This window comes from Osmia lignaria, chromosome 9 (genome assembly GCF_051020975.1).
Source record: "Osmia lignaria lignaria isolate PbOS001 chromosome 9, iyOsmLign1, whole genome shotgun sequence".
Classification (NCBI taxonomy): domain Eukaryota; kingdom Metazoa; phylum Arthropoda; class Insecta; order Hymenoptera; family Megachilidae; genus Osmia; species Osmia lignaria.
Window position 1 is genome coordinate 11,402,152 of NC_135040.1, and position 18,559 is coordinate 11,420,710.

Here is an 18,559-nt window from a genome sequence, read left to right on the forward strand (position 1 = left end):
TGTACAGACGACGTCGATCTTCTTATTCCCTATCGCGTTGCTCCTGTTCGTGTTAGCTCTCGCTTGGATGAATTATACCTATCGTATGGATAGAAACGTATCAAGAACTAATAACAAAAAACGGTGTAAATCATCTCGAGTCATTTGTAATCGAACACACCATCGTTGTCGGAACATCGATTATATGTATAAATCACCGTTCGAGAAGTGGATCAAGACGAAGGAAGAGGAGGAGGAGGAGGTCGAACTTGTTGGCACGGAAATAAGAGAAGCCGAGATACCGAGCGCGAGGACGATAAATTTCCGTGGAATTCTAGCAAACAGAAGAGTCAACGATACGGTTTCGAGAAAATAAAGGCTCCGAGAGAGGCAGGAGGGCAACTTTCCTGAGATTCTTACGTCCGGTTATGTCGTAATTGTTTAATTCCCGACGAGGCTGCAGCGGGTCAGATGAAAGGCGACAGATAGGGCTTCCACCGCGTCGTGGTCGTTTTATGGATGAGCGGGAGAGAAAGGAGAGTCTCTGAAATGCACGTAGGCAGACGTCTCATTAACGAAGCTCGAGGCCCAGGTAACAGCGACTGGTTACGAGTGAGCATTTACACGTGGCAACGTGTTACACGGATATTATGCTAACTCTTATCTGCGCTTGGCATGTGGTCAGAGAAACTCTCGAAGACGCAGCACAATTCGCGGCCAATGCATTTCGCGGAAGCGTTCTAAGAAACAGGACTTGTAAACGTCTCGGTAGGGAGGAATTATCGGGATCGTTTGCCGAGCTCGGGCGTGATTTTACATTTCACAGCATAGTATTACGAGGCCAAAGGCTTTCGAGCATCTCTGGAATTCGCGTACGTAGATACACATTAGATCGGTTAAAGATCGAATTTGAGATACGAGGGTGGATAGAAACTCCTATCGCTTCTTGCGTATGACGCGACGTGTCTGGATCAAGAACGAAAAGAAAAAAAAATGAGAACGAATGAGAAATTCTTAGAAGCAGGGTACAACGTCCTAGCTGGAAGTATTCGAGGCCCACGCCACGGTAAGACGTCGTTGGATCGAGTGGCACGAAGAGCACCATGACCTAGAACCATGAATCACACGACGGCCGAGGAACTTGAAGATCTGCCGGTTACCTCGGGGTACACAACACCGTCTTATCCGCAATGATCTTCTTCGTACGGTGAGTTTCAAGAAATGTACCGGCCCGGCTGAGCGAGCAGCCCGTAACACCTGATTTTTTTCTTATCTGAACGAATTAAGAACAGGCCGATGAAGACGGACCCGTTTCGAGTACGTTCCGTGGAAGTGATACTCTTCGGCACGGAGCAAAGGGGCCGACCGTAGCCGAGCGAGGGTGTTAAAATCCTCGTTATGGGAGTGCAAAGGGCCGTGAGTAAGTTCAACGACCAACCGGATTCATGATCCCATTCCGGACCGTCGTATCAGATTCTTGGAAGACTCGTTCTCCGCGTCCTTACGATCGTCCCTTCGGCATGAAAATCTGTTAGAAATTCGACCTTTTCTCACGCTCGCGAACTTGCCGCCGTTTCCACGAGATAAATCCGCGCGAATTACGGTGGCTAATCGGTAGAGAACAAGCGATCTCGAGACAAGACTGGTACGATCGGTGCAAAGGGGTGGCGTGACGAAATCTAGATAACCGACGAATAAATTGATTCGTTAATTGCTTGAGAATTAGCCGAGGAGGTTGAAACGGTTCCGATGAAGGTTTCGATACAGCGTTTAAGGAAAGCCATCGGTTCGATGCTCACCGTGTACGAAGTCACGCATCGCTGGTCAGAATATCGAGAAGGAACAGGTCTCGGTGGAATAAATTCATTTTCAAACCCGGATTCATCGATGGCATCACCGGTTATTGAGAATTATTTTGAAAATCGTTCCAACTTCGTATCTCAACGGATACAAATAAGCAGGGTGAAAAAGGAAGAGAATTAGAACGAGGTGGAAGGATCTGCCTACGCCCACGCGGCTCATCCACAACCCCCGAGCTGGCTGGCACGGAATTGCTTGTTCCCCTCTCGATAAGCCTGCCGTTCCATCGGTCACGTCTTAATCGACGCGCGGGCTCTCCGACAGCCGCGGTTGGGGGTCGAGCATCGATGTAACCGAATCGTTCGTCGAACCGTGCGTTGCCTGTTGCTCTGCCGCTCGTGGCACTCGTGGAGAACGAACGAAACGAGAGAGAAAGGTATTTAAGAAACGCTCGGATACACAGACCGGGCCAAAGGGCAAGGTCTCTCCTCTTCGCTTCTACACCGATCGGCCATCACCGGTGAACGCGTACTACGCGACGACCACCTGCGTGCACTCGATTAGACCGGTCCCTTAATTGACACGGTTGCTTCTATTAAGCTTTCAAGGGGAAAGCAATCGGCGGAGTGGATTAATTGCCATGCTGGTTACGATAAATCATTAACGAAATTGTTGAACGTATACAAGTGTCACGGTATTGGATGCATTAAGAGATCCATTTTCTTCTTTTTCAAGTACTTGCAAGGATTCATCGACGAAGAGTACCCTGGCAAATTAATTCGTCAGACCATTTCACAGGAGCACAAACAAAGGAAGATGATTTAATTGAAACGATATAGACGAGATTCTCTAAAGCGAATGATAAATAGCAGATGCGAGATCACCGCGACGAATCGCGTAAGGATCTTCCTGACGGTGTCGATTAACCGATCGACGATCGAGCCTTCGCTCGGTACTGTTGTATAGAAGCGTGTACACGCTGAATTAATAGGACCGCCTCGACGGTGCCGGTTCGTTTCGGTACACATTTATCGAGAATTATCCACGCGATTGCTTGGACGATAAAGTTTTTTGTCCCTGGGGGGGGATCGTAGTCGTCGTACTTCATTCTTATTGGCCGCGGACCGAGGAAGTCTTGGCGAACGGTCCGTGGTCGTATATTTTCTCGCCGGATAAGCGTGGGCCCACTCTGGACCACTTATCGCGCCCCACCGGCTCGTATTATTTAATTAATGAATACTCAATCGGCGTCGATTGACACGCGGCGATAACTGTTATTACGATTTTTACACGCACAGGTGGCGAGGAATACGTGTCGCACCGATATACCGCGATAACTCATGCGCCCTACAAATGGAATCGTGGGACCACTTAGCCCGAGAATTCTTCGAGACGTTCGGTCCACGGCGACCTAATGATTCCTCGAACTCAATTTTCCGATACTTTTCACTCGAGATTGCGTTGAACCTGGCCGTGTGTAGTGACGGAACGTTTTAGAGCAGCTACTCACTAATCGTGAGAGGTGTCAGCGCGTGAAAGGTGGTCGAAGACGAAGACGGTTAATGGCGTTCTTCTTAGTCGCGACTTTTTCGTTGCTTATCTTCTTGGAGACGTTTCAATTAGTCCCAGAGATGTGTACAGGTTTCAGTGTTGTTTATGTTACACGGTAGAACTTTGATTACCCGAACTAGTGGGTTGCTTGGAATGATAATAATTAAGAACCTTAACCCTTCACCGGCATACCGGATCGTTGAGTTTCAGGTGAAATTCTCATTTTTCAGAACTTGTCTTCGATTTTTGTCACTTCTATGTTAAATTAAAGGCTTTAATAAATATCCCACAATATTTTCTGATTTTTTGAAAGTCTAGAACGATATAAAATCAAGCCTGAAAATAAAAGACACACTAGTGAAAAAGAACATTGCCATCAGAGGATTAAATACCCGAAATTATTTGCGCGCAAAATTATTGCGTTTATGAAAACAAATTGTCTTGAAAGATACCCACTCAACAGCCATTGAACGCGATAACAAACGATTTAAAGTCTGTTGCTCATCAAGTGAATTTTATTAACGATCCCGTGGATCCGAACGGTGGATTTCGTACCCGTGGAGTGATTCATTACAAATCCATCGACAGTTTCGACGTGCGCCTCGTAAAATCGATATTCCCCCTTCCGGTCGTTCCCTTCGCCAGGATTTCAACCCTCTGGCAGCACGGTGAAATAATAATCGACACCCGTGGGGCGGGGCAGAAGGGCGGCGCTCGCGTGTGACTCGCGTTAATTAAGCGCGATCATTAGCATTTAAATCGCTTTTTAATTGCAAACGCCGGTGTTATCCGGGCCGCATCCCGAGCAATCGGGAGTCTTACGTTCTATACCTACTGCCGAAGCACGATCTCGAAGGATTTCGAGTGGCGTACGACTCGAAACCGGCCATCGCTCGATTATTTATGATTCACTACGAGATATTAAGTACCGTGGGACTCGGACGGCTCCGTAGAAACTAATCCCCCTCCGTGTATCACCTTTTCCTCTCGCATCCCATTTCTCTCTCGTTCTGTCCTCTTTCACTTACCTTTCCAGCCTTTCGTTTCGCTCGGTTCTCTCTTCACGCCGACCGAATCCGATCCGTCCGACGTCGCGAGACCTTGATGACAAATTCAAGTATCTCGGATAGAGTCGGCAGGTGCTTTAAACGCACCTTCAACAGATTCGACGTTCCCTAAAGAAAAAAAAAAAAAATAGAAAAACTTTCGAAATCGTGCCGTGACGTAACCGCGTATAATACGGTCGTTTTAATTCATGAATTCTGACGTTGAATTCCCGGTTTCGCGCGCGCCACCACCAGCCCCACGTGCGATCTCCGATTCATTAGGCGAGGGAAGGCCAAAATATTCCGCGGATCGGCTGATATTCCAATCATCCTTCTGGCGAACGTAAAGTGCGTACGTGCGTAACGATCAATGGATTTTCTCGAGCGGCTAATTAATAGCCAACGAGCAAAGCACCCCGGCTTTCTTGCGGACGGCCTCTATTATCCGCGGTCTCGGCACGGATTAACGCGTGCGAACTTTTTTGCAGCCTCCGACGTAGACCAATCCCTTTCACCGTGCAGATTAAACGCACCTGTCGCTATTTCCACTTTCCAGGGAACACTTTGTTATCGCCACCGTTCGATCCGCTCGACTTTTTCTTTTTATTATCCCTCCGTATGTGCGTCTGCAGGCCGCGTAATTAAATGCGAACAAGCCGAAACGAACGAGCTTTTTAATTGATCAATGGGAGGTTTAATTGAAACGCGAGTAAGATTTGCGCGATAAGCGGAAAACGATCGAGACGTGGACGATTTTCGTGTAATAATGAATGATAATTTTTCAAGTCAGAATTTCACGCCCAATTGCGATTTCGCGTTTAATTAAAATTAAACTTACTTGGTTTTTCACTATTCGATTTAACGCTGCATTTCGCTGATCGCGAACTCATCCGCTGATGAGTTTAACTATTTTACATAGCATTTTTCCTAAAATTGCTCGTAGCCCGTTTCGCGAAAATTAATTTTGCGTAATGCTGGTAACTTGCCGCGAACGGACGAGTTAACGCTGCGATAATAATTCCCGCCGGCCGGTTCGCGTTTACACAGGTGCATCGAGCGCGAACGTGACTCGGCGATGCTTCTGCATACGGCTGTCCAGTAGCTAGGATAGAAGTACGCCTATATATTTACGACAGACATTAATCGAGACAACGAAAACGACCGTCTCAGAATTTTAGCGCGATTTTATAACGCCGCTAGATTCAATTAGTACGCTTCCATTCCACCTTTCGTTGCGCGCCACAACGCAACGATAGAAGATAAAGTCGCGAGCGGGTATCATGATTCTCAGAAACGCGCGCCAATTATACGCTCGATCGCTAATGAAATCGTTGCGACTATTAATTCGCAGTTACGAGGACGCAAGACGTTCGACGCGTCGCGACGGGTGTGCGGTTTCTATGGAAAGTTCCCGGAATGAGTTTCCTTTTTTTTCTGAAGAACTAATCACGTTCTCTAGTCGCTAACGCGTGAAATTGTCGCCTTCGTATACTACATACTAAGTTTCTATCGTTTTCGTGTAAAGACGTTGCTTTTCGAAGAGGAAAGAACCCATCTGTTCTTCGTCAAACATGCGTATACCGTCGATCCAGCCGCGTTACGCAAATATCCGGCGAAGCAACAAACAATTTCGTCGTCGTGGAAAAAGGAATACGTCCGCGGTTACTGGCCGATAAAAAAATCGCTACGCGGAGGAATTAGAATCGATGAAACAGCGTCTGTGCCGGGGAAACCGCAGCGTTCCCCGTGGAGTCGAGCAAAAAGGCACGCGAACACGATTGCCTGCGGAGAGGATCGAGATCATCGAGCGATCGTAAAACGATGAAAAGTCGAGAAGAGGCGCGCATAGAACCGGAACGCCCAGTCGATCGAATTGGCGCACCGTCGCGGATGCAAAAAGATTGGATCGCGTCGGAGGCCGTTGGTGTATAATAAACGCGAAGGGCGAGACCGGAAGACACGTTTGCTTCGCGACCGACAAAGTGTACATTGCTCCTCGTGAAAAAAAAGAAGAAAAGAAAAAACGAATCCCGGGATGTGAAAAACGAACGCGGCAGTTATTAACGAAGCATCCTCCTGAATAGATCGGTCAAATTAGCGTATCGTTCGATGCTCGATCTTGCGTGGTGCGGAGTCGCAACGTAATTACCAGACGAGATTTTGCGACGACTCATCGTTTCGATGTTTACCGAGCTGCATAAAGGATGCTCTATATTATCCGTCCAGACACGGAACAATTACCGAACGGTTCCGCTCAGAGAGATATTTAGGTTGTCGTTCCAAAACGACGAAGAAAGGGACAAGGCTGCCGCGAATTCTATCTACAACGCGAGGAGATCGAGTACCGTGTACCAGAAGAGAACTTTCTGCGCTCGGGTAACACGAGATAATCGCGATATTTGCTAGCAGCGAGTATCAATCAAACCTGCCGGCGCGCCACAGGATCTCCGTCTTCGTATTAAGACGGTTTTCAACTTCTAAACGTCCGGTACCAGTTTACGACGCTTGTTATACCGCGCAACAAAGTACGTAATGAGCGGCTAAGTGAACGGTTCGGAACAGAAATCATCGATCCGAGCGTTCGTGGAAGCCGAGGCGGAGCAACCGTGAGTTAGCGTTGTCTCGAAAAAGGAGAAACGATCTCTGAAATCGAACGACCGAGCGTATGGGGTCTTGATCACGGTATTTATGCGACAGGATTATCGTGGCGGCCGTATCTATTACCGTCGGCGCCTACTTATTCTCCCTTCCTCTCGGCCACGGGAAATCCGTAAATGCGAAGGCCGATCGAACACCAATTTCTTAACTAGCCCGTGTCGACGGGGTATCGACCAGGCGAATTTCGCGGATCGATCGGTTTTACGAGCGCCATTAAAACGAACCTAATATTCACTAGTTTGAAATGAGCAGCTACCGTTAGATCGTTCGAGTTACGATGGAAACGCTCCTACGGCCAATAGAACGATAATCAGGAAATTTTCTTGACTATTATCAATTGGACATCCATGATTTATCCTAGCGTTGCTGTGTTCATCTTTCTTTGACCGAGTACCGGTTGGAGAACGCATAAAACAAGCGATTTTTTAATTTGTGTTGTAATCGTACAATCGAGGACTCGCCTGTTCTTTGATTCCGGGTTAAAATATTGGGTCGCTAGATCGGCGAGAAGAGTGGAAACGCTATTAAAACACTCTCGCGCGACCCGAGTTTCCAATATCGTGTCTACACCTGTTCTCTCTCTATCCGGCTTCGTTAAATTCGATATTTCACAATCCGCACGCGCCTTTCCCGCGGCGCCGCGCGCCGTGCCGTGCCGAGCCGTGCTCCGTGTGGACGCACGTGCGTCGATGCCGCAATGCGGCCAACCAACGGACACGAAGGACCCACCACTCTACGCAACGTCGCGGATAATCAACGGCAGGATACGAATACCTTGAAGCGGTGAAAAAACTTCGCCGATACCTATCTCGCGACTAAATTGAGGCAATTTTCTATTGGTCGAACCGAACGGACCGTTTTATCAGGATTAATATTTCAACCGACTTGTTCGAGATCTTTTTTTCATTTTTTCTTGTTCCCCGCTGTCGTTTCAATGTGTCCCATGGTTGCGCCTGCCACGACCACCAGAATCGTTATGAATTGCGCGCTAATTCACTCGGAAGGGTGCCGCAAAGATCTTTGATTCTTGGAATGCAGTTTTAGATAACTTGATTCTTTTAGTTGCAGGAAACTTGCTATACTTTCATCAATTTTCCAAGTTTTTGCCGAAGAATCTATGTTCCATTGGAGAGAGAGGAAGCAGATGCGTCGCCGACCTTACGGACGGATTCTTGATATCTATGTAAGAGCATGGTCTTAGGAAGACTCCGAAGACCAAGGAAATAATTTCTAGGTTCTAATTCTATCTATCTAATGGTACCGAGGCCCAAAAATCAAAGTTCTTCTCGAAACAGAGTAAGTAGAGTCTAAGTACCGTGCGTCGCTGAAGTTTCGGCGATGGATTCTGGTGATGCGTGACGATAAACAGGGATAGGCTGCACTCCCGTTAATAAACAACGGGAATCCATTATAGGAAACACCTTGGAGCACAATGTACTTAATGGGCGTAACGACTCAACGATGGCCAGACACGCACACGCGTGTCCCTGCTGGTGCACTCGCGTGTGTCGTAACATGGGCACCGTGCAAGGGCATGTATGGTAGTTTGTGCACCTTATGCTCACTCTCGCCGCATATCTACACAACATCGTACCACGCCACATACCGGGTGACTGTTAGTTCCTTTTTTTCTCCTGAAAGATGCCAGCCACCGATAACGGGCACTAATTGCTGTTGCTTGATCCGGCGCCCAGTCCCATCCAGTTTCATTTAGATTAATTGCGTGCCGTTTAACGAGAATTCTAAGCGATTATCCAGTGATACCATAAAAATACCAGTTTACCTATCGTAAAACCAACTATGATCACGCTTGTGAAGATTGCTGTTTTTATTTTCAAAATGGCTATAGAATATTTTATAAGGAGCTACGTTCAAAAGCGTATGAATAAAATAACAATTTTGAGAAAATAGCTTGAAGTTTCATTTTATTATCAATTAACTGATATTGAAATTGAATCCTTCGAAAGCGAAATGATTGAAAGTAACGCGTTCTAGGACAATCAATTAAAAATTAATGACAAATTAATTTATTTTATGTTTATTAATATTTCGCTAGCGTTTTCGGCGAGAGCGTAAAACATAAAGAGTATAATAAGATTCGCGTTAGAACACCCGTTAGAAGAACCTCTTAATTCTTACGGTACGCGGGTTAGGTGTATCTACCTGTCCAAGGCCCCTCCCAGCTCACCTGTAGTGAAAAAGGGTCAATAGCACAAGCGACGGCGCACCGCGAAAGTCTGGACCGGGATGCTGCTTCGAAAGGTCGCTCCGGAGGGTGAATACCGCTGGACAATACTTTCCCAGATCCGTCGCTAGCTGAGGAATAATTAAAATAAAAAGGATACAAAGTACGCAAAGACAGAAATCTAATCGGGAAATGGTGCGCGCTACGTATAACGAGCAACGTGACTTGATCCTCCTCGTCGACGTCATTCTCGTGATTTTCAAGAGTGTGCACTCGAGGAGGGAAACGGGTAAGAGGGAAGGGGTCGAAAGTTTTTCGAGATGACACGGCACGATAATCCGACGCGATGGAACTGTGGGAAAAGGTGAAATCCGAAATTAATGATATTCATGGGCCACGTAACAGGCCGACATTGTAGAAAATTAAACCTTCTGTTTGTGATGAGCTTGAATTACCATAAACATCGAACTACCTCTTTCCCCCATTTCAGAAATGTTCTCTAAGAACGTTCCTCTATGCCGCATCCTAGATCCTCGGCTTTTCTTAACAGATTCGATTCTACGTGAAAGAATTCCAACTATAAATACATATATTGTTCGCAATACAATTAATTCCTGTAAAAAAACGTAACGATACCAGGCATTCTGGGTCGATGCGAATCGGGTCGTTAAACAGAGGGAGGAATGCTGCGAAGAATGTAAGCGGTTTGTTAATCGCAGTTGCGAGCATTGTTTACATTCTAATTATAACTCTAATGCTGTTCAACAAATATCTTCAATGTAGGTAATGAAACATGGAATAAATGTTAACAAATGACCATCAATTGTATATAAAAGTAATCCACCGACTACTCGATTCCTTTCCTCGTTACCGTTTCCTAGATCCTAAAAGAGTCCTGGTCAGCGGAGGACCCGGGAAGCGTGGAATCTTCATCTCTTCTTACCCGTCGTAAAGATCCGACGATTCTGGACAAGTGTACACCTACGTACTTTCTCTTAACGATCGTTTCGCATACTCGTCGAGAAACCAGTCTAACCTAACGGCGGGTCGCGCGAGAACCTAATAACAAGGCGAGATGAACGGGAAGAGAGAAGCCTAAGGAGAAACGTTAAATCCAACCCGTGGGATTATAAAAGGTCGTCGTTTAGGGTTTATGGAGAGAAACATAACGGAATCGCGTTGGAACGCGGTGTCGAAGTACCGAAAGTAACGCGGCGAGTGGTACACAGAACGGTGCAAGCCTTCTCTAACGGCATCCTCTACCTTGCAGCAAAGTCCTGACGAAAAGGAAGAAGAAGAGGATGAGGAACCCGAGCCAGCGATACTCACCCTCGTCGATACTAATTCGACTGTTCGTAGACGTGGCTGACGTTAACACGGTTTCATTTGATCGAGACAACCATCCTTATTCCTCGTCATCCACGAAGAGCGAGACGGTATCGATGTTGGTATCCTTGAACCAGTGGAAGAAGAGAAGGTGGTAGGTGCGTGCAGCCCGCAGCGAGAAAACCTGCGTTATAACGAACGCGCGTTCCATCTTGATTTCTTCGGCTCCTTTCACTTTCGACAGTCGCTTCGGTTCTGTCCGTGGCTAAAGACATCGCGAAGAGGAGCGATGAAACGGAGCCGAGGGCAGAGAAGAAACAAGCGTGCAACGAGCTGGCTTTCTTGAAATCGCCGACTAAACGTCGGAAGTAGTAAAACGGGGATGGGGATGTTGGTTACCTGCGCGCTAGGACGTAGAATCGAATGGGCGAGGTGGAAAACGAATTTGCGCGAAGAGGATCGATCGAACCGCCAAACGAGAATCCTCACGATATCGATTCGTCTCGGTTTGAATTCAATTCGCCGCTTCCGTTTCGTGCGTGACCGTCGTGAAGTACAATTCGACGCGCTCGTTAAAATTATCTCATTAGAAGTCGAACGTTCGTTCGATCATCGAAGAGGCACAGCTCGATCCTCGCAGACAAACCCGACCATGGTTGGACCACATAAAATTTGCATACATAACGCCCTTATGTTGGTGCACTCTTCAATAGAGGTTTGTATTCAAACTCTGTTCAATGCCAGCAAAAACTAGGTCATCTTGCAATTACCAGTCCGATAGAATATGTAATTTTCAATCAAAATTCATTGATCTATTTACATTTCCTGAAATCTATGACGGAGTTGGAGCAGAGGTTTAGAGTACCGGCCGAAGGAGTAACGATCACCGCGATAACAGCGCGCATTACGACAATACCAGTTGTTACAAGCCCGAGCCAGTCTAGGAAAGGTCTTTTGCTTAAGGCTGCTCTCGCAGTTTCTTGCCCGGCCCCTTCCCTCTCGTTCGTTCCTTCGGAATCGATTTACGAGCAAACGCGTGTAGACCGCGCGTTGCGTCAGTCCGGTGAACAGGCGGCAGCAACGCCGGCACACCAGCAGCAACGAGCTCGTGAAACCTCGGCCAGCGCCACTTCGATGGCACGTGTGCACACGTAGATCGCACACGCACGCTGCTCGCCGCTTAGGCACGCTTCGTACACGCTAGTGTGCACGCGTGCGCGCCGCTAGACGGCAGGCAAGTGGCCTTACAAGGACGTGCCGCGACACGTACGGCCCGCAACCGTACGAATGCGCCGCCGCTAACGCCACTGCGCATACACGATTTACATGAACGCTCGGGCGCATGCGCGCTCGGTACCGCCCGCTGGCACGCGCGCATGCGCGTTGACTTCGCGCTACCGACTATAGCTATCTCGTACCGCGGCTAGAAAGCGTTCCAACCCATCGCTCTAAATACTCCGTTTCTTTTCTTTCCACTTCCTTTATCATTTTTCAAATTCCAGCGACGTTCTTGATTAATTTAACTCGTAACATCTCTCCTGGGATTTGTGATAACGGTAACGGATATAGCGTCGCCCATTGTTCCACGAACAAAACAAGTTATTTTCTCTGGATCCTGTCAGCTGCAGCTCATAAAACAGGTGGCGACGTATAAATAAAACAGGGTGAATTATTCCATCGACACGAACATGCTCTCTGCATGAGGCAACCATTTAAATCCAGCCGCGATCCAGCCGATAGAACGAATCTCTCCTCGCTGATTGCACTCAGAGATCGGCTAATCGCTTTTCGAGTTTTTACGCGTCGAACAAGCGCGACTCGGACAATTCGAACAGGAAGCCTGCGGGCGATTAATAAATTGGTTGATCCAACATGAATCACATCGTGTCCGTTACGCGGAACTTAGATGGGGACTCGAATGATAAAGGCTTTTCTCTTCCTTTCTCTTAGCGGATGATCTAGCATTTATATTACGTGGAAATTCGTAAACGCGATCGCGAACCAGGTAAATTGTTGAATAGATAGGCGTACGCGAGTAGAAGCGATTTATATCGTAAAATTACCACCCCGCGACGGTACAACACAATGTGATAAATTAATACGTTCCGCCGTATCGAAGCCAGCAGCACGTGAAAGGACGAATGGTAATTCGAACGTTCCGCGTTATCGTAGCAATCGGGAGCGTTCGCTTTTGTCTGCACTCGCTTCTGTCCCTCGGGCTTTCCTGCTTTTTCAGGGGAAAGCGGTGGATAATTATTAATGTTACGCCGGTTTCTCCGCCACTCGTTCAGCGGTAAGAGCAACGTGCAATTCCGGGCTACCGTTCTTGATCGAGACGGTGGCTGCGTGCTGATGCAGATACAGAAGAACGGTAGCGCGCGTGAAACAGTTGTAGACATTATGTTGCTGGAATTGTAAGGCTATTCAACGTTTAGTGCTAATAAACTTGATTGGAACAACGATTCGTATGCTAACGCTTTTATGCTTATTGTTGCTTTCCGATTCGAATCACCCTGTTCAAAACTGGTTGTCCCATTATCTTTCCATAATTTCTTCAACTGAAAGCTGTATCATGTATCCTTTATTTACATGAGTAAAAAGTCAAATTTGTTTTCGTTCTACTATCGTTCATTCATTTAACTATCTACCTAATTGGACGTTGGAAAATTTTCAAGTTGCAATTAAGTCCGACCGACTGTTTCCCTTTGCCTCAAGTTGCAATCAACATTACGGCAAATAGGTTTTTCTTCGCGGAGAAATTCACTTCCGTGCCGTTTACCATTTTTTTTTTTTTTCTTTTTTCTTTCTACTCGGTGGAAAAGCAACTTCCCTGCGAATCGCAGGCGTTTGCTCGTTACGTCCCGTGTTACGCAAATACGAAAATCAACTCGGTAAACCATTAATTTGTTTCGTTCTCTGCACGTTCACCGCGTGTTTCCTGATTTGAATGCCGGCAAACGTTTAAACAAAGTCGAACATTCCATAGGCTGTATTTCATAAACGCACAGGCGTAACTTCTGCGTGCACACAAAGGAATTCTATGCATGCCAATACTCTTCTCGAAGGAACGGTGAAAGTATCAAAAGTTTCGCGAACCTTTCATCATTGATGACGTTCACTGTGCGCATACATATGCGTACGGTGGCTTTTGCATACTTCGTACTCTATCATTACTTAACCATTTCGCAATGTTTTTGCGTTCGACGAGAAATAAACTAACGAAAATATTCTCCTTGCTGCTTCCCATTAAATGCATTGTAAAAGAGTCATTAACATAATTAGATTAATCTTTCCCTGCTGTTTACGTAAAAATAGAGTCTACAGTGTTTCCGAGAAACACAGTGAGCTAAGGGATAATTTTCTGATTGCACAATTATAATATTTTGAAAATGTAAAATACAGGCTGGAGGATTCTGGTGTACCATTTTATATTCGCATCCGAACCGTTAATACATCCTCTCACATTAATGATGTAAAGAACACTTGTTCCACCGGAGTTCCTCTCTCACGGAACAACCAAAAAGATAGTAGTCTTTTATAAATACACCTCGTTCTATGCCAAAAAACAAAGAAAACAGACTTCCCTTATTATATGCACGTCCATATCCCGTGCCGTTTTATTTCTGTTTGCGTCGATCGTTATCTGAAGCATCATTATCATTATCATTATTACTCCGCTATCGATGTCCGAGCTTGAAAACCGTACGTTCGATCCTCACTCGATCCATTACCACGAAAACGTGTTGCCATCGTGGGTCATCATCGCCACGTCGGGTAGTAAAATGCACTATGGGGCGCCATTGCTCTTAATCTTCGCTTTGATACGACTCAGATGAGGGGAAATATTTTCGAAATGAAGTGCTGGTTTCAAGGTAAAATATCGGGAACCTGTTTCATAAGTATTTTAGAATGCAATACGAAGATTACAGGAGTATTTTTCTATTACATTTGTTTATATTTATTTGAAACGATTTGCGCACAAATTATCGCGATTACGCCAGGCTAAAAATCGCTTAAAATCGCATTTAACTGTGATGGCGAACGGTTGGTCGTGATTAGGGGGCATTATGGGGAGCATCGACGCCAGGGCCACCCACGAACCTCAATCAACGCTGGGCAGAAGCAGCGGCCATTTCCTCCCAGCCGATTGCTACGCTTCTCTAAATACTTTGATCACTCTTACAATTCTTATTAATTACTGATTCTTCTTAATTAACTTCTTCATTACCAATTTTGAAGTCTTTTCTTTATATTTAATTACGTTTATTTATGTCGATATGGTCGCAGTCAAAGGGTTATAGAGATTTAGAAAGAATCTCATTTTTATTTCCCTCGATTAATTCTCACTGTGTTACCAAAAAGAGAGAAAGAATCTGTTCCCGATCGTTTCGAAATCCTCTCAGAATGAACAGTCTCACCTTCGATCCTGATATTAATATTCCCCCTAACGTATCTCAATATCGAGGGGTTAACGCACTTATTCGCCGATCAGCGAGCAATATGCAGGCAAGCAAGCCAGTTGCCAGGTAATCTCAGGGAATCGAGCTGGTCGCGAGACGCCGCTGGGTCCGCGAACAGCATCGCAGGTGGTGTAGCTGCGCGAAATTGAAATTGATTCCGCATCGGTAATAAGCGGCTCCCTGCAGCACAGGGATCCGCGTGCGTTACACGGTACACGCCCCGAGGTCGTACGCCGGTTCACGCGGAGCCGCTTTCTCGCACCGGCACCACACCACGTGTCCGTGAGTGGACACGTGTACTCGCGTACGTCTAACGAGCCGATCGATGCTCCTCTTCGTGCACGTTTCCCGTACCTCGATCCACCTTGCCCCATTCATAACTATCGAACAGGTACCGCTTCCATTCGCTTCGGTATAGATCCAGTGTTTCAGGAACCTCCAGGATTTTTCAGGCCTAGGGTTATTTCTCTAGACGTGATTTTTTGGAAAAAGTGGATAAAGGGTTGTTGATAGTTTTGATAACTGAGGATGGTCAGTTATGCACACTTATTTTTTAATTGAAAATAATGTAAAAAAATAAATAGATAAGGGATGAAACATAATTTAATATGTATGTTACTGGGAATGTATGAAAAACAGGGATTGTATAGAATGCCTTGCGTTTATGGACATAGTATGAATTATTTTAATAATATATAAACTTTTCCTAGGCATTGTATGTAATACCTGGGCATTATTATACAATGACAAATGCTATTTAAGCAAAGTATTAAAAGAGAGTCATGAAGAAGCTTTCATTGAGAAGATGTATGTAAAAAAGAAAGAAATACAAAATAATGCATTGCTTCTTTATCTCGACAGTAGCCAACATACATTTTAACAAAAATATTTTGATAAGATTTATAATTTATAATAAGAAACTTGAAACCAGTCATTTTGACTGGTTTGGTATTTCTAGTGTTAATACATTAATGATAAACTATTTTTCTTGAATAATTTTGAACAAGAAGCAAACGAAAGATATTCAATTATCGAATAAAGATACAAATCTGTGCTACCTTGTAACTAGCAAAAGACGAAAGACGCGACGCGTCTTCAAAGCGCGTCCGAAAAAGTCGTCGAAGAGTAATCGGGATCTTCCCACAGGGAGAGAAGACAGCTCGGTTAACCATTAACTTCGAAATCTTCGATTTACGGTCGGTTTCTCTCGCGTTTCAACTTTACGCGTGCGAACAATGGCCGCCCACGCCAGGGCATTATATTTATTCACCAGTCCACTTGGACGTACGTATAAGTACCCCTCCCGCGTTGCACGCGTTTGCATACACACGCCGCATCCCCGTGTACGGTGCGGCCGTGCATATATCTCCTTCACTTCCTCTTCGCGGCCATAAACTTACGGGGCACCTTTTCTCGCCAAGAGACGCGGCAGAAGCGAAGCAGAAAGGAATCGCGCCTCGACCACCGCGCCGACTGCTCTGGGAACCTTCAGCTTCGCGCGATCTTCAGCCAGCTGATTGATCCCTTACCTCTTCAAGTCGAATAATGTCTGTTAAATCTAACAGTGTTTCAAGGATATTTGCAGTAAAACTGAAGCAAACTTTTGAATTTTCAAATTTAAGCTTTCGATGCCTTTTCTTATCCATTCAGAATAAATTAAATTTTCTTTGCGTCATAGAAACTTGAAAGGCCACTTTGGAGTCAGCCTAAGACACCATCGGACAAAGCGAACGTGGAACGATTAAGAGCAATTATGCAGGATCAAAGGGATGGCGAGTTGTCGATACCGGGCGCTTTTTTTCCATACACCTGGACGGAACCCGTCCTCCACCTGTGGCCGGGCGTTTCCTCGAACAAGGCGGACGAAGAGGACGCGCGGCCCTGCTGCATCGACCGCGGAATCCGACCACGGGATCGTTTCGATTTTTTGCCGTGGCCGGGTATGCGGGCACACCTACGTCAAATCGTAAATACATTTATTCATGTTAGGCAGCCGCGAGTATTGTATTCCGCTCCGTGTTAGACAATGAAACGGGGGCGTTTTGGCCGTTCTCGCGCCGCCGCAACTGGAGATGCCGGTCGCACGGCCAGACGTTCATGATCGAACTGCTCGAAAATTTATTTCGTCGTAGACGATTCAACCGTGAACCGGAAACCAGCACTCTTGTACTTTTCTTCGTTATTCATCTAGATGCATATTTGAAAGATCGTGAAAATAGATTGCGGCTGACACGAAAATCTATACCGGAAAGTTTAAAATGATACGTGAAAGTTATTTCCTTCCAGATGACTGGCTGTCTCTCGTTGAATTCATTAATTCAATTACATTTTAATAAACCGTACGAGCAAAAGAAGCTCTCCTCCCGGTTCTAAATGTCTCGGGTCAGGATCTGCTTTCGAACAACGTCTACTTACGCCCGTGTTTCTCTAGCGTGGCTAATGGAATAAATATCATAATCAACGGCGAAGCGGAAATTACGCTTCTCTGGAGTGCATCCTACGCAGGATCACCGGCTGACACGTAGAAATACGAAGAACAAGGAGCCTCGATGGTCGCCCCTCCGACAGGAAGGATATCCGTGCTTTCGCGAGCAGGCAGCCGGGACGATCGATGCGCGGGACGTTTAATTGGCAATTATTTGTTGAAGCAACGAGACCGACACCATAAAGCATTGTAAATCGGCGAGGAATAAATCCTCCCTTCGCCAGGACGAACGCCGACGACCTTAGAGGAGAAATACGTCCACGTTACGCGAGTCTGACTCCGCGGATCCCACCTTTCTCCCTGCTCTTCACCCGCGCGTATTTACGGTCCGCTCCCGCGCCCGTAGACGCGTACAAAGAGGGGCATTGTGCGCTTGTTTGCGCCCACGGTGCATCTCAGAGGCCGGGAAGCGAGAGAAACGCCAAGTCGACATTCGATCCTCGTCCTGGGATCCCGCGATCCTGTTAAAAAAAACTGTTTCGCGGCGTGATGAATAAAACAGGGACCGTGGCTCCCGGAGCAGAACAACCCACGAGAATCGCACGCTCCACGAACGCGTTTTAAGATGTTTTCTTCGAACCACTCCGAAAATCTGTGGGTGTGAACCGACGCTGTCTTCCTCGAGGTGTCAATATTCTCACGCTATAACAGTCCCAATTAAGAGACGTCCAGGATTATTCAGAAGAAGCGACCGACGCAAAAGTGTCCAGCCCATTATCATATGAAAGAAGGCAGAGCGCGAGCACGCGTTGCGAAATCGCGGCAAAACCACGCAACAGACCACCGTCTTTATTTGTAAATAAGTGGCCGGTTCGCAACGGTAATTATCGCGATCGATCGAGAGCGACAAACAGGTCGGACGTATCGGCGACGAGGACGGTGAACGTCTGCTATCGTTGAACGGTGAAAAAAGCAGTCCAGAAGAGTGTAACAGGTCGATCGGAGCGTTATTAGTTTTGCACGATTTAGCAATAAATCCAAGGGATCATCAGTCCTGCTCGTCGAGTCCTGCTTTTTCTTCCAACCAGCCTCCGTGCTCTTCCCTGTTCGCTTCTCACCGGTGTGGACA

General features: G+C 46.3%; 1 long non-coding RNA gene across 1 annotated transcript in view; it reads right to left on the minus strand.

Annotated features, from left to right (window-relative positions):
* Positions 1-6,380, minus strand: part of LOC117611879 (uncharacterized) — a 123,656-nt gene extending 117,276 nt beyond the window's left edge. The window contains exon 1 of the long non-coding RNA XR_004583258.2: positions 4,359-6,380. This is a non-coding gene — a long non-coding RNA (uncharacterized LOC117611879). The remainder of the gene's footprint in view (positions 1-4,358) is intronic.
* Between the last annotated feature and the right edge of the window lie 12,179 nt (positions 6,381-18,559).